Raw genomic sequence first — 14,746 nt, forward strand, 5'->3', positions numbered from 1 at the left:
GATTTCTTTCAATTTCAAATAAACATATTCTGTTTACTTTTGTTTGAAGTCACTATTTCATTATTTTGAATTTTGTAGGTCCCATTTATATTTCCTTCATTTACTTATATTTGTAACAATATAGGCATAGATATTCATTTTATACTCATATAGTGATTATAATCCACAATGTGCTGATTATTTGTTACTCATATTTTTCATCTTTCACCATTGAGAACTTTTTCAGATGGCTATAGTGTCTTTTGAAATGTTCCCATCAGTGTGTGTGTGCGTGCGTGTGTGCGTGTGTGTGTGTGTGTGTGTGTGCCTGTGCGACAAATTTTCCTTATTTTTAGATGCAAGGTGTTCTCGTTCATCTTGCAAGTCTCTGCTCACAGTCCCTTTATTGGCAAGTGATACTAGGAACTGGGATCTGGTGCAAGGACTGGAGCATGTCTGCTTCTGGGCCTTTGCAGAGATTGGAAATGTGCACGCAGGCACACACACCTACGTTTTTTATGCCTATGCTCTACCACTTGAGCCACAGCTCCACTTCTGTGTTTGTTAGAGATGAGTCTAAATGACTTTCCTACTCAGACTGGTGTGGAATCACGATCCTCAGATCTCAGCCTCCTGAGGATCTAGGATTAGAAGAGTGAGGCCCCGGTTGCTAGGCAATTATTTCCATGAGTCTTTATTTCATTATATGTGAAACTAAACATGAATTCACATTGATATTTTCAACTTCAGTCCAGGAACATATGCTTTATTCTAGCCTATTTCTAATTTCCCTCTCTAGCAGTGGGAAATTTCACTCTCACCACCCTTGATCCACTTCTTTCTCTGTTTGTCTTTTTGTTTTTTTGTCGATCCTGGGGCTTGAACTCTGGGCTTGGGTGCTGTCCCTGAGCTCTTCAGCTCAAGGCTACTGTTCTACCTCTTGAGCCACAGCACCACTTCCTGTTTCCTGGGTGGTTAATTGGAGATACGTGTCTCATGGTCTTTAGTGCCCGGGCTGGCTTTGAACAGTGATCCTCAGATCTCAGCCTCTGAGTAGCTAGGATTACAGGCCTGAGCCACCACACCCAGCTTGTTTGTTTGATTTCTGTACAGTTATAGAGTAGTTTCAAACTTGTGAGCTCATAATTCCATGGGAAACCAGTTCAACTTTTTTCCTTTTAGCTTTCCTTTTGCAAACTACCTTGAACAGTTGCCTAGACCAGCACAATCCTTTTATCTTCACTTCCCCAGAAGCTGGGACCACAGGTATTACATCTGTGTTTGATAAAGGCAATATAAAGATAATGAAGAACTCCTCAACTCAACTATAGAATGCAGAAATAACCAAAATTTAGAACTAACCAAAGGACTTGACGCACATTTCTTCAATGAAGGTAATCAGATAATCTTAAGCAAGGATAAAAGAAAAAATAATGCTCAAGTAGAATACTAATCATTGCTAACATGCAATTCAAAACTATTGTTATATTCTATTTCATATCTTCCAGAATGGTTATCATTTTTTAAGAATGTAAAACAAGCTTGGGAACGCAGAGATAATGCAACTTCATTTCCATGCTAGAGAGAATTTCAAAGTCATAGCTGTTGCTATGGTAAAGAATATAGCTCATTTGTAGAGAGGTTAAAGACAGGATGAACCGTATGACCCAAAAATTCTAGTCTTGGGTGTATTCCCTACAGAACTGAAGACAGGGACTTGAGTAGATATACATAAATAAATTTCATAGTAGTTTTAGTCACAACAACTAAATGGTACGCAACACACATACTTTTTCGGCAGTAAACATCTAATGCCCTGTTATTCACAGTTTAAACATCTGAAGTTCTGACACATTCCACACCATGCATGGACCTTGAAGTCATTATCTCAGTAAAATAAGCTAAACTCAAACAACAGATATTATGTGATTCTACTTCTGTGACAGATTTAGACTAAGCTAATTCATAGAGATCACAGCTTACCAAGAAAACGAGGAGATAGCGTTCAATGATTACATAAATTCTGTTTGTACTGATGCAAGTGGTAAGAATGCTGACAATTGCGCAAACCCATGAATATAATTAATGTTATTGGATTATTCACTTAAAATAGCTAAAACAGTAAATTTTATATTTCAGAGCAAGACAGTGTTATTTTTAAGTAAACTTCACAAGCCAGGTGCCAGTGACTTATACCTACAGTTCTAGCTATTCAGAAGACTTTGATTCAGAGAATCAAAGCCAGTCTAGGTAGAAAAGACTTGGAGACATTGTCCCAAACTAATCAGCAAAAAGCCAAGCTGGAGAGAGGGTTCAAATGTTACAGTACCAAGTGTACAAGTAAGCTAAGAAAGTGCAAAAGTATAAGCTTGAGCCCTTGTACCAGAAGAAGTGCATGTTGGGGCGAGGAATGCAGTTATAAAAGTCAAGCATAGGGGCTGGGGATGTGGGTTAGTGGTAGAGTGCTTGTGTAGTATGAATGAAGCCACGGGTTCAATTCCCCCATACCACATAAGCAGAAGCCAGAAGTGGTTCTGTGGCTCAAGTGGCAGAGAGCTAGCCTTGAGCAAAAGAAGCTCAGGAACAGTGTCCAGGCCTGGAGTCCAAGACCGAGGACTGGCAAAATAAAAATACAGTCAAGCATAGTCTACATCATTAAGAAAATTAAGGGAAGGGGTGGGGTTAGGAGTGATGGGGTGAATGATGAAATGGAGAGCATTGGTCAGGATTTATATATCTCTGTTGAATGATAATTCCTTTGTACAACTACTTAAAATTAAAAAAATTAAAAGTTAAAAATAACAGAACTTGACAACTCAAGCATGAAAATTCTATCCACTTCCTGACTTTGAACTACAAGAGTGATTTCAAAGTGATTTTTCTTTAAATTTTTACCTGAAATTAAAAGGTGAACCACTAAGATTCACAGTGTGTACTTTAATAAATACCATAAATATCATTTTATATTGAGTCATAAAATTTTCTGCTCACTTTTTTTTTTTGCCAGTCACCTTTTATTGGACATTAATTGTCTCAGGCTATGGAAGGACTCGGCTGTGAGGAAGTTGACAGATGGGTGCCGGGCCATGTAGCTGCCATCAAGAGCACAGGCAACCTCAACCAGTCTTCAGTGGTACTTGCGATGCCGTTCATGCTTGAGACCCTTGTAACCACGGCAGTAGTTGACAAGCTCATAGCAAGCCAGCATCATGTTGATCCCAGGGATGCTCCCTTTCTTCACATTGATGTACTTATTGAAGTATTGGTCACAACCTCTCCGGAATGCTCCAGCAATGCCTTTTGGGGTAAGTCCTGCATCAAAATCCAGCTCTGCAGCTCTACTAGTTTGACATCCATCAGTTTCCTTTCCTTCAGTGGTACTACTGATGCCATCTTGGAATTCCGGTCTGTTTGCTCACTTTTGAGAGTAAATTATTTTCTTCAGGCCCTGAAAAATATCCTTCAAAATTTAAATTTAGGCTTAAAGTCCTGTTTCATATTGTGAAAAGTAATATGAATTATAACCTTCAAAAGTCCTGTGCTTTCCTGGAGACAACTGTCAGTATAGTCAACTTCTCAGAGCCTCCTATAACCTACCATGTAGATCATGTGTTCAAAACCCACCACCTTCCTGGCCCTCTGTGCTTCCTTGTGTCAAGAGATCCACTCCGTTCAATGGAGGATTGGACAAGTCACACCAACTACGCGTTAAGAGGCTGTAAGAATTTGCTACTGAAGGTTGGACCTAAAGGACTGTGTAGACTGAGGAGTGAGAGCTTGAGCAATCATTCTTCATCCTAAGTAAGCTGAGCTGGGGAGGAAATATAAGCAGTTCCCAGAGATGGATGGATGGCCACAACATCCACGCTCTCAGTGTCTGAGTGTTACTGCTCTGTGTTACCTGATCTTGGATTCTATGAGAATCCTAAAAATGAACTACTTTGTTACTCCCAAACTGTTCTAGTCAGCTTCTGCTCCTTGCACCATTAAAAAAAAATCTAAACAGAATGTTCTGAAATCACACAAATGAATTTGAATTTCAATAGACATTTACATGGGCTTTTTACAACTTCAAAGATATTTTGCATTTGTCAAGAGTAATTATTTTATATCACCTGCCTCTTTTACCTTTTTTTTTTGCCTGTTGTGGGGCTTGAGCTCAGGGCCTGAGCACTGTCCTTGGACTTTTCTCAAGGTTAGAGCTCTACCACTTAAGCCACAACACCACTTTCCAGCTTTTTACTATGTATGTGGTACCAAGGAATCGAACCCAGGTCTTCGTGCATGCTAGGCAAGTACTCTATAACTAGGCCAAACTCCCCCCACCCCCATTACCTTTGGGATAAATATTTCATTTCCTTTCTGGATGCTTTGGTGAAATCGTATCAGAGACAATGAAAACCTAACTATCCACATGGTGTTAGTTTATTTTCAAAATCCCACAGGAGATTTTTTCACACAACTCTCAAATGAATTTCCACCTTGCCTCCCAACACCTGGCCCCAGAAAACTGAAATTGTAGTGAACGCTTGCCACCTGTAGGAGGCAGACTTCAGGTGATGTAGCAATCATAGACCCAGCAGAAGCAGCACAGTCTGCCTCTCAGGAGGAGAGCCAGCGCTTTGTCTTTGGTCTGACTTGCTTTTACACTGCAAAGCGACATATGCCTGACAGCTTGAAACTTCCAGCTAGACAAACAAACACACTTCTGCTCCTATGCACCTTTTCGAAAATTGAATAAGATTTAAAGAGGCACAGTCACAAAAATTTCACACCCAGACAAGCTGGGCTGTCACCTCACCCAAACTGCTACCAACCTGGAAGGATATTCAGCAAAGATTAAAAAGCGGACTAAAGTACCCCTCCCCTGACAGCGACAGCCACAGGAAGTTTTAATTACTATTAGCTGTGTTGTGCATAAGGGAATGTTTGCTACATTACTCCACTGCTGGGTGAGCATTGCAAAAGAAGCTCAGAACAAGTAGTAATATGCAATTAGCCTTCTGGTCCTTTTTCCTTTTGAAGAGGAAATTCAATCTCCCATTTCTAAATAGCAGGAATATGGCCAGCCAACCCACACAGCTGGTGGAGATGGTTTGTTTTATTTTTCCCCACATTTTGTACTTATGGCATTTGAGAAAGGAAAAGTGGCATGCAGAGCCTTGTGTGTGTATTAGCTGAACCCCCCTGGTAACCTTCAGAGCAAAGCTGGCCTTCAGTAGATGCTGTGCTTGAGGATGGCTGACAGTGGCTGTGTTGAGACCCTTCTTGCCCAGACTCCCACGTCAGCTGATTGTCATATTCTTCTGGAATGAAGCTTGATAGTTTGGATTAAGTTTTCCTAAAACAAAGCAGATTCTGCTGAGGCACTGGCATCCTTTCTAATAATTTCTAATGAAGCACCATGTCAATTTGTGTGTGTGTGTGTGCGTGCATGTGCGTGTGTGCGTGCATGCGTGCATGTGTGTGCGTGTGTGTGCGTGTGTGTGCATGTGTGTGCGCGCATGTGTGCGTGTGTGCGTGTGCATGTGTGGGCGTGTGTGCATGCGTGCATGTGTGTGCATGTGTGTGTGCGTGTGTGTGCATGTGTGTGCGTGTGTATGTGTGTGCGTGTGTGTGCATGTGTGTGTGCATGTGTGTGTGCATGTGTGTGTATGTGTGTGCGTGTGTGTGCATGTGTGTGTGCATGTGTGTGTGCGTGTGTGTGTGTGTGTGTGTGTGTGTGTGTGTGTGCGCGTGTGTGTGCTCTTTGGGACCAATCTAAGGCCTGGTATATAGGCTCTTTCTGTGTCACTGAGCTACATTCAGTTCTTCAACTTTCTCTACGGACAGTTCTCTTAGACACATATTGTATTTGGTTTTCATAATTTTACACTCAAGAAGGAAACGCTTACAGGATTTAGAAGGGAAAATGAGTATGTTCTTTCCTGGGAAACATAAAATCCTTCCTACCTTCCTTATCTTTCTTTCTTTCCTTCCTTCCTTTCTTTTTTCCTTGTAAAATTTTTGTGCTGGTAGTAGGGCTTGAACTCAGGCCCAAAGAAGACTACCTTGGTTTTGTTGCTGGAGACTGACACTCTTAACACTTGTGCCATACTTCTGCTTCTAGGTTTGGGGGTAATAAATTGGAGATAAGACTTCCTCGTGGACTTTCTTGCCTGGGTTGGCTTACCGTCACAATCCTCACATCTCAGCCTTCTGAGCAGGAGGGATTATAGGTATGTGTTTGTGGCTCTTTTCTTATTTCTGATGAGTTGTTCTGTTACAGAGCATCCTCATGCTGGCATCTGGCACACAAATGGGTTCCCCTTATGGTGTTCAGGGTTTCAAGAAAGGTGAGGCCCACTGTTCATAAAGAAATGTACTCATAACCTAAGAAATGTAACTGTAACCCCTCCATACACCATCTTTTTTTAAAATTTTTTGCCACTCCTGGGCTTCAGCTCAGGGCCTGAGCCCTGTCCTTGAACTTTCTCAAGGCTAGAGCTCTACCACTTGAGCCACAACACCACTTCCAGCTTTTTTCTATGTATGTGGTACCAAGGAATTGAACCCGGGTCTTCGTGCATGCTAGGCAAGCACTTTAACCACTAGGCCAAACTCCCGGCCCCTGTACACTATCTTTGTAAGAAAATTAAAAAGAGAACATCAAAAAGGTGAGGTCCCTCACGTGCTTTCTCAATGGGCAGGTGCATATGGCACCTTTTCTGGAAACCAGTTGTGCACTGTGCAAGTTCTTCTAGTGAAAATGTGATGGAAAACTCTTTATTTCTGTTAGTTGGGTAGCAAACATAACACTTTAATTTTCTGCTAGAAGACCTATGGGGCAAAAGCCACCTGAAGTTTATCCATGTGGAACCATCCTCCAGCTAGGATGGGCATTCATGGGGAAATGAGTGGTTAGAGAGCAGAATCAGGAATAGAAATGAGAAATTGAAACTATGTAAGTAAAATAAAATAATAGCTCCTGGCACAGCCTTTACCAAGTGGTACCCAGTAGGTTGTAGACTTGATATTCAGGGATCCCTTTCCTATTCTCAGCTATCACGGAAGTTTGCTTCACAAATCTGTAAACATTCAGTTAAGTATTCAAGAATGTATCATTTCCACACAGGAAGGAAATACACAAATAAACTTTAAGATCATAGAGTGTCTGGCCTCTAAATTATAAATGTAGGTTTCACTTGAAACTAGAAGGTCAATCCACTTTAAAACAGAAATTGTCATATTATTCTTTTTTTTTTGCCAGTCCTGGGCTTGAGCTCAGGGCCTGAGCACTGTCCTTGGACTTTCTCAAGGCTAGAGCTCTACCACTTGAGCCTCAGCACCACTTCTGGCTTTTTTCTATGTATGTGGTACCGAGGACTCGAACCCGGGTCTTCATGCATGCTAGGCAAGCACTCTACCACTAGGCCAAACACCCGGCCCTGTCATATTATTCTTATATAGATTATGGAAGAATTATCTTCCATCTCCCAAGGAACACAAAAACATAAGGATAGAGATATTATTGTCTGTGTCTGCAGACAATCTCAGCTCATTGCACAGTTGCTTGAGCATGTGTGAACACACAGCATCTCAAAGGCAAAGGTGCAATGACCTCTTCCTCCCTGATGTTTACTCCTCTGTTGATCATACCTCCGACATCCCCTACAAGCCTCAACCATCTCTCCTTTAAGACATGGCTCTGAAATTATTTGTGAGATTCAATATCTTCCATTTATTAAATATCATCCTTTGCCTCATGTTTGTTGAATGCTTTCTTTAAATTATGTGTTTATTGCTTTTAAGTAGTTGTAAAAAAGATTTACCATTCAACCAATCAGTTTATGAATATAAGGCATGTGGATCAATAACCCCGCCCCCACATACACTTCTTCAAAAATTCACATCATCCAAGTTGCATCTGCTCTTGTGCTGTAGAGAATGAAGAGTGAGTAAGCAAGGACTCAAAGACATGGTGGCCATCAAAAAAATGACAGGGCCAGGCTGCCAGCCTCCCTCATATTCCCTGCACAGATCCTCATTAGGCTCTTACAAACACAAGAAATTTGCTCAGAAGAATAAAGCATTTATTAAGAAACCTCTCATTTTTAGAGGATGAGAATTCATTTTAATTTGCATTTGTAGTTTTTTCTCTGTTAAAGTCCCTTAATGGAGCAGTGCTTTTTTTTGTTGGGGGGGAGAAAAGAGATTTATCACAGGGCACAGACAGGCAGCCACAGGAAGAGCTCAAGTCAGCATTTCAGTGTACCCTTAGCCATCTATAAACATAAGCTTCCGGTTCAAACAGAAAAAGGGAGGCAGAGGGTGAAAGCCTAAGTAAGCAGTCTCAAGTGTGGTCTGGTTGGCCTTATCTCAATCCTTGGCTGGGAATGGGGGCACAGTTATGGAGGAGTCGTTGTCAGTGCCATAATGATGTGGTTGGAATAAACAAGTCATTTTTGCTTCATGTATCATCTGCCTGTCCTCTTTGTGGAAGCAGTTTCCTCCATAGCTCTTTATATACAGTCCTATCCTTCTCAACCTGCCTGCAGAGAGATAACAGCTCAGAGCAAAGAACATATACAAAATGGGGACAGGGATATCCAGCTTGTCTTCACCATCTAGTTAATTCTTGGGACCAGATGAGGAGTCCAGGCTTTTCAGTCTCTAAAGCAGTTTAAATAAGTACCAGATACACTATTTCACTGGCTTTTGATAGATTCCTTTTCAGACCCTATCTGCCCTCATCAAAGGCTGAGAGAGTTTCAGATTTGCCTAGTATCACATAATAAAAATGCTAGGATTAGAACCCTCAATAAGTTGTTGTGAAGTAATAATGTTTGGCGTTCCATCAATAATGATATTGTTTAAAGCCAGTGCAACAGGCAGGTTCAAGTATAGTCAAGAGGAGTCATATTTTGTAGTAATTTAACTTCTCCATCTATATATTATTATAGGTTAGTAACTTCGTTTTGAAACTTGAGCTGGTAATAGTTATATTACAATATTTCTTTTTGTACCAGTCCAGGGGCTGAAATGAGTCTTTCCAGGAAGACATGCCTTCCAAAATTTACCATGCCACTAAAATACATTCGTTGAACTGCTGATAATCTACCCTATGCCTGATCTTATCATTTAGATAACCTTACAGAGTTGGCATCTTTAGTATTTTGAATGCAGTCAAAGCTTATTCACCCTGAAGTTTTAGGAATGTACTTTGTAGACTTCATTTCCCTCCCTGACCACACTTGAGGCTATGCCTGTCTTCTAGACTCTGCTGCCTCAGGGACCACATTGTATGTCTATATCCCAAAATCTGCAGCCTAAGCTGACTGTATCCATGACATCTCATAACGAAAGGGGAAAGTAGCCAGATATGACTGATGATATCACCTGATGATAGTTAACTCTCTAGTTGACTCTTCAGTTCTTAAAGAACGTTAAAAATAACATCAAAAACTGCATCAACACCCAAGGGGGCCCAGAGAGCTCCTCTCATGCTCTATTTTCTATGTGTATTGACTCCTTAATTCCTTCTTCTTCTGTGTTGTGGATTCATAATCTAAATAGTTCTCTGTCTGTTTGTGATGGGAAAGTGATCAGAAGCCAAAGAATTTACAAAGAAGGATTTGTGAAAGGTCTGTAGGGTAGACCTAGGAAAACAGCAACATGGGTTGGAGGGGAAGGGAGATGAAATGCACTGGACTTTTAGCAAGAAAAGCAGAGACTCCTCCCAATTGCAGGTGGGTAGTTCCAGGGGCAATATCTTTCCATAATCAGAGCTGGAAATGCTACTTCCCAGAGTGTTGGAGCCCCTTTCACTGCAGTTGAAGAGGATATGATTTGAAATGTTTGGTTGACCACCACTGAACATGGTGATGATCATGAATATGTACAAAATAGAGATGCAGACATGTGAAAGGGTATCAATATATGTGAATTAATGCACCTTCTATCTGGCAAATATCATGTAACCATTTTATTAATTACAATAAAAAAATTGAATCACTCAAAAAAATAAATAAACAAACAAAATAGAGATGCCAACGTTGGCTGAAATGCGCTATTTGCAACTTGAGAATGAGAAGAGACAAGCCACAAGTATTCAATCAAGGAAGAAGGGAAAGAGAAAATGAGAGAGACACAGAGAGGGAGAATGTGTATCTGTCACTTTTGTGAGTGTGGTAGAGATAGAGGGATAATCAAGGATTTCAGTGGAATGTCTTAAGAAGAACTATTTTATAGTGGGGATGTGGGAGGTCTGTTTTGTTACCATCAGGGAAAGGTGGCCTGAAAGAAGGGACTGACAACTACCAGATGCTGCAGGGCTATTCTTTCAGAGCTAGCAGCTTCGAGAGAACTCCTCCTGGGAAAGGCATGATTTTGCAAACTCTCCAAGAGGCAGGCAGGGCAGACACTTCTGAAATAGTCCACAATGATCCCACTCTGTGTTTGTGGTCTCTTTTGTGTGGCCTTGAGTGTGAAGAACCCATCAACTTATTCCTAACATCTATCAAATAGAATCTAGCAAAAGTAAAGAAAGTCACTTCAGAAGGTAAGTAAATAAAAAAATGAAAAGACTATAAAGTCTTCCTTGAATGGACTCTCCTGTCTTCTTTAATCTGAAGGAAGGCAGCTGCCAGGTCTTAGAAAGCAACCCTGTGGGTCAAAATGTGATTCCCCACTCAAGAGATACTGCTTACCAGACCTCAGAACCAGGAAAGAGAGATTGGCCAAAGGTCATTTCCTGTGAGCTTGAAAGAGCTGCAATCACTGCAGACCACCATGAGCTAAGGTACTTTTTTATTCCTGACACACAGAATCTGAGAAAATAATAAATACTTGTTCAAACCACTAAGTCCTGAAGAGGCAACTAGTACAATAGAATCCATCTTTTAAAAGGACCCTGTAAAGAAGTCAGAGTGGTCCCTTGGAGAATGAATGTTTAGCCTTGGAGAAATATCTTTGAAGAAGAGAATTAGGGGAGTGACAAAATAATACAGCATAACAGATAGAGTAGATATCCAACACCCAGCCTTATTCTTGGAAGGGTCTTTACCTGAAAGTAAAATGACAGTCACTTAGGTGCTGACCTGGTGTTTTCTAAGATGATTACTGTCTTTTTTTCCCTCCTATTTGCAAGCTTCTCTTTCTCAGTTTCATCATAGGAGATCAATCAACAATGAGATATACTTCAATTTGAAATCTGTATTAAATATAACCTGGCTAATCAAGTTCTTGGGCAAGCATCTGTGGTTATAATGAGAGAAAAAAGGAAAACAATGAGCAGGAAAACAATGAGCAGAAAAAATGTGAAAACCTATGATAGGGAGGGAGCATGGCAAAATAAATTAAACTGTTGTGTGTGATTTACAAAGTCAGTTAATGACCTGGACACTTAAACTCTTCTCTTGGATTTTTCTTTATCAACCCAGAGGCAAAGTTTTTGTTAGTGAAATCACTCAGTGCACTGTGCTTCAGCACCAGTCTGCACAACAGCAGCTCTGACTTCAAGAAAGCCAATGATAATCAGCTCATGACACGATTTCTATTTATTCCTTCTCTTCCCTCCTCCTTTTGATTAAGCACTTTTTGAATTTTGAAAAGAGCTTCATGAATCATTCTCTGGCTGCTTAATATTAATAGTAATGGGACTTATTCTACTGAAATGACTTCATTTTCATGCCAGCTGCCAACCCTGTGCCTCCAAACAGAGTTCTGTAAATAGACTAGTCCAAGTATCTTTCTTGCAAGAGAACAGCAACTGAAATAGAAAAATATACAATATGGCAAAGCTCCCACTGAGGTCAACTTGAAGGAACAACAACTTACCCTACCACTCCAAATAGGATTCCTCGGGCTTCGTGTTCAGAATTATTTAAGCCCTTTAATTTTCTATCCCCAAAGCCTTTCTTTCTCACCTTCCCTCTATTACTGTTTTTTTTTCAAATAATCTTGTGATCTTATTTGGCAGCTCTTCAAAAAGGCTTGCTTATTTCTCTCTAGTCAGAAATGACTCCTCTCTTTGGTTTTGCAAATGTGCTGCATTCACATCACACCTGTCCTTTCCAGAACATTCTAAGCTTGATAAAGAGGCATCATCAGCACCTTGTATGCACCTTCATAACTACATGCCAAACCTGTGCCAGACAGGGCATGTACTGAGGATCTAGAAGATGACAATCTAGAACCTTCTTTCAACTTGGAGTTATCAGAGTTGAAATTTGCAAACCAAACAAAAAACTAGTGTGGAAACACTGCAACTATCAAGTGGCTTTCCTTTTCCTTCCACAGAAGAAAGATCATATAAGGAAGGATGAACAGATTTACAAACTACTCAATAGAAAATTCCTTGATCACTAACATGTTTATACTTCTAGTAATATACATGCATATTTCTATGGTAAAACTTCTCTGGGGAAGTTTTATTATTATCACTCAAACAAAACCTACAAAAGTGCTAGAAATATACAGACTCTGCCCATCACTAAGTCTGCCTGTCTATCTATGTATCTATCTATCTATACACACGTGTGTGTGTGTGTGTGTGTGTGTGTGTGTGTGTGTGTGTAGAGAGAGAGAGAGAGAGAGAGAGGGAGGACAGAGAGAGAAAAAAACAGAAAGAGGGAAACAAATAAAAAGAATCAGACAGAAACATAGAAGCATATGAAGAAAGAGAAGTAGATAGGAAATATTTAGCCCTGAAATAAATTCTGGTTTAAGTTTAAATATAATGATCTTTCTCCTTAGATATTCTTTATCTCAACCACTTTGATATGAAACATTGTATAGTTTTTAGTATCCTCTCTCTTCTTATCTCCCTCTCTTTTTCTCTCTCCTTCCCTTCCTCTCCCTCCCTCCTTTTCTCTCTCCTTCCCTTCCTAAAATCCATTGCATTTAAAACATATAAGAACTAAGTGTTTAGGGAAAGACCTTACTTGACCAAAATTTGAATATTTTTCCACTAAGCTGACTTGTGATGCATTCCCACATTCACTTCTATTTCAATTGCCTTTCCAAAACAGAAGAGAGGAACAATTTGGTCTTTGGGAAGAGACATTTGCTTTGCTTAGCCTAGCCCATGTTTTAGAGAGACTACACAACAGGGAACGTGCCAGATGGCAGCTGTACTGAGAAACCTAGATTTCAAAGAGCAAATATGAAGAAAATGCCAACATTCTGTGCTAAAACAAGAACAGAGCCCAGAAGCGGTGTAGCCCAAGCAGCGGTCCAGTCGGCCTCGTTGGTCTGGTGCTTCCTTTTTATCTGAGGAAACAAAAGTCCACCGTCGTTTGCATTCATAATACTTTTTTGACTGTTTTTGATTTTCTCACCTTCTGGCTAGGAAGACCTTGTACTTCAAAGTACTTCTTAACAGACTTTGTGTAGGTTTTTCTCAAAGCACTGATGTGTGCTCCTAGCACTTAGCAAAGTGCTAGCCATTCACTCTAGCCATTCTGATAGCTACTTCTGTCAATTCTTCTACCTCAGTTGTACAAGAGTTATTTCAAAAATTAGTCATTTCAGTCCAGCACAGTGGAAAGAGAATCATAATGTGCTGGTGAGATTAACGCTCAGGTCTTCACCCAAACTTTTACTTTGTTGCTTAGGGATTGCATCACCATGATTGAAGCTGACTCCTTTGAACTCATATGCATTCCTGGACTGTTTTCTAGTTTCCCAAAATTGCTGAACTGAAGCTTCCCTCTGCTTCTCTGAGAAACCAGTAGTTGAGATTCCTAAAAAAGCAATACCTTGGCCAAATCATGACCAATATCTGATGAAATCCTTCCCCTTTTTGTTGTTTTATATTTTAAATATGGTTGCCATTTTGAAACTTGTCCAAGGCAGCAAGAATCCATGTTCCAAGTTGCAAACCAGCTGAGCCCTGAATACACGTCTCTTTTCCTTGTTTTAAACCTGATAGACTTTATCCACAGGTACACAAAAGTGAAGATGTTGAGCTTCTTTAAATATTATCCCATCTCCTTGAGCCTTTCCTCTTTCTTTCCTTCTGTTTCTCTGTAAATAGAAAGAGAAAGAATGGAAAAGAAAAGAGAAGGAAAAGGATAAAAAGAAAGGAGAGACAAGCCAGGCATGGATGGTTCATTCCTTTAATCCTGGTACTCGGGAAGCTGGGATCTGTAGCTATCAGTTTGAAGACTACCTAGGCAGGAAAACTTCTGATACTTTAATCTCTAGTTAACTACCCAAAATCCACAAGTGGAGCTATGACTGAAGTGGTAGAGTTCTCTCCTTGAGCAAAAGAAAGTGAGTTCAAGCACAAGGTCCAGAATCCAGGGATAAAAGGAAGGAGGAAAGGAAAGATGGAAGGAAGAAAGGAAGGAAGGAAGGAAGGAAGGAAGGAAGGAAGGAAGGAAAGAAGGAAGCAAAGAAAGAAGAAAGGAAGGAAGGGTGGACACTGGTAGTTTATACCTGTAATTCTAGGTATTCAGAGGCTAAGATCTGAGAATGCCAGCCTAGACAGATAAATACAGGAGATTCTTCTCCTATGAATCAACAAAAGACTGAATTGGAGCTATACCTCAAATAGTAGCATGCCAGTCCTGTGCAGAAATGTAAGAAAGACTGCAAGGTCTTGAGTTCAAGGCCCAGTTCTGGTAAAAGTGTGTGTGTGTGTGTGTGTGTGTGTGTGTGTGTGTACAAATATGCACACATATATACACCAAAACCAAAAATAAATAAATAAATAAAGGATTGAGAAGGCCTCCATAAAGTGGAGGGAGGAAAATGAAAAGTGAAGAGGTGGTTGGAAATCATG

At 40.3% G+C, this 14,746-nt stretch overlaps 1 pseudogene; it reads right to left on the reverse strand.

Moving 5' to 3' along the window:
• Window positions 1–3,106: 3,106 nt before the first annotated feature.
• LOC150060173 (ATP synthase F(0) complex subunit f, mitochondrial pseudogene) lies at window positions 3,107–3,372 on the reverse strand (annotated as a pseudogene).
• Window positions 3,373–14,746: the final 11,374 nt, after the last annotated feature.

This window comes from Megascapheus bottae, chromosome 7 (genome assembly GCF_031878675.1).
Source record: "Megascapheus bottae isolate mThoBot1 chromosome 7, mThoBot2.hap1, whole genome shotgun sequence".
In the NCBI taxonomy this organism is placed as follows: Eukaryota; Metazoa; Chordata; class Mammalia; order Rodentia; family Geomyidae; genus Megascapheus; species Megascapheus bottae.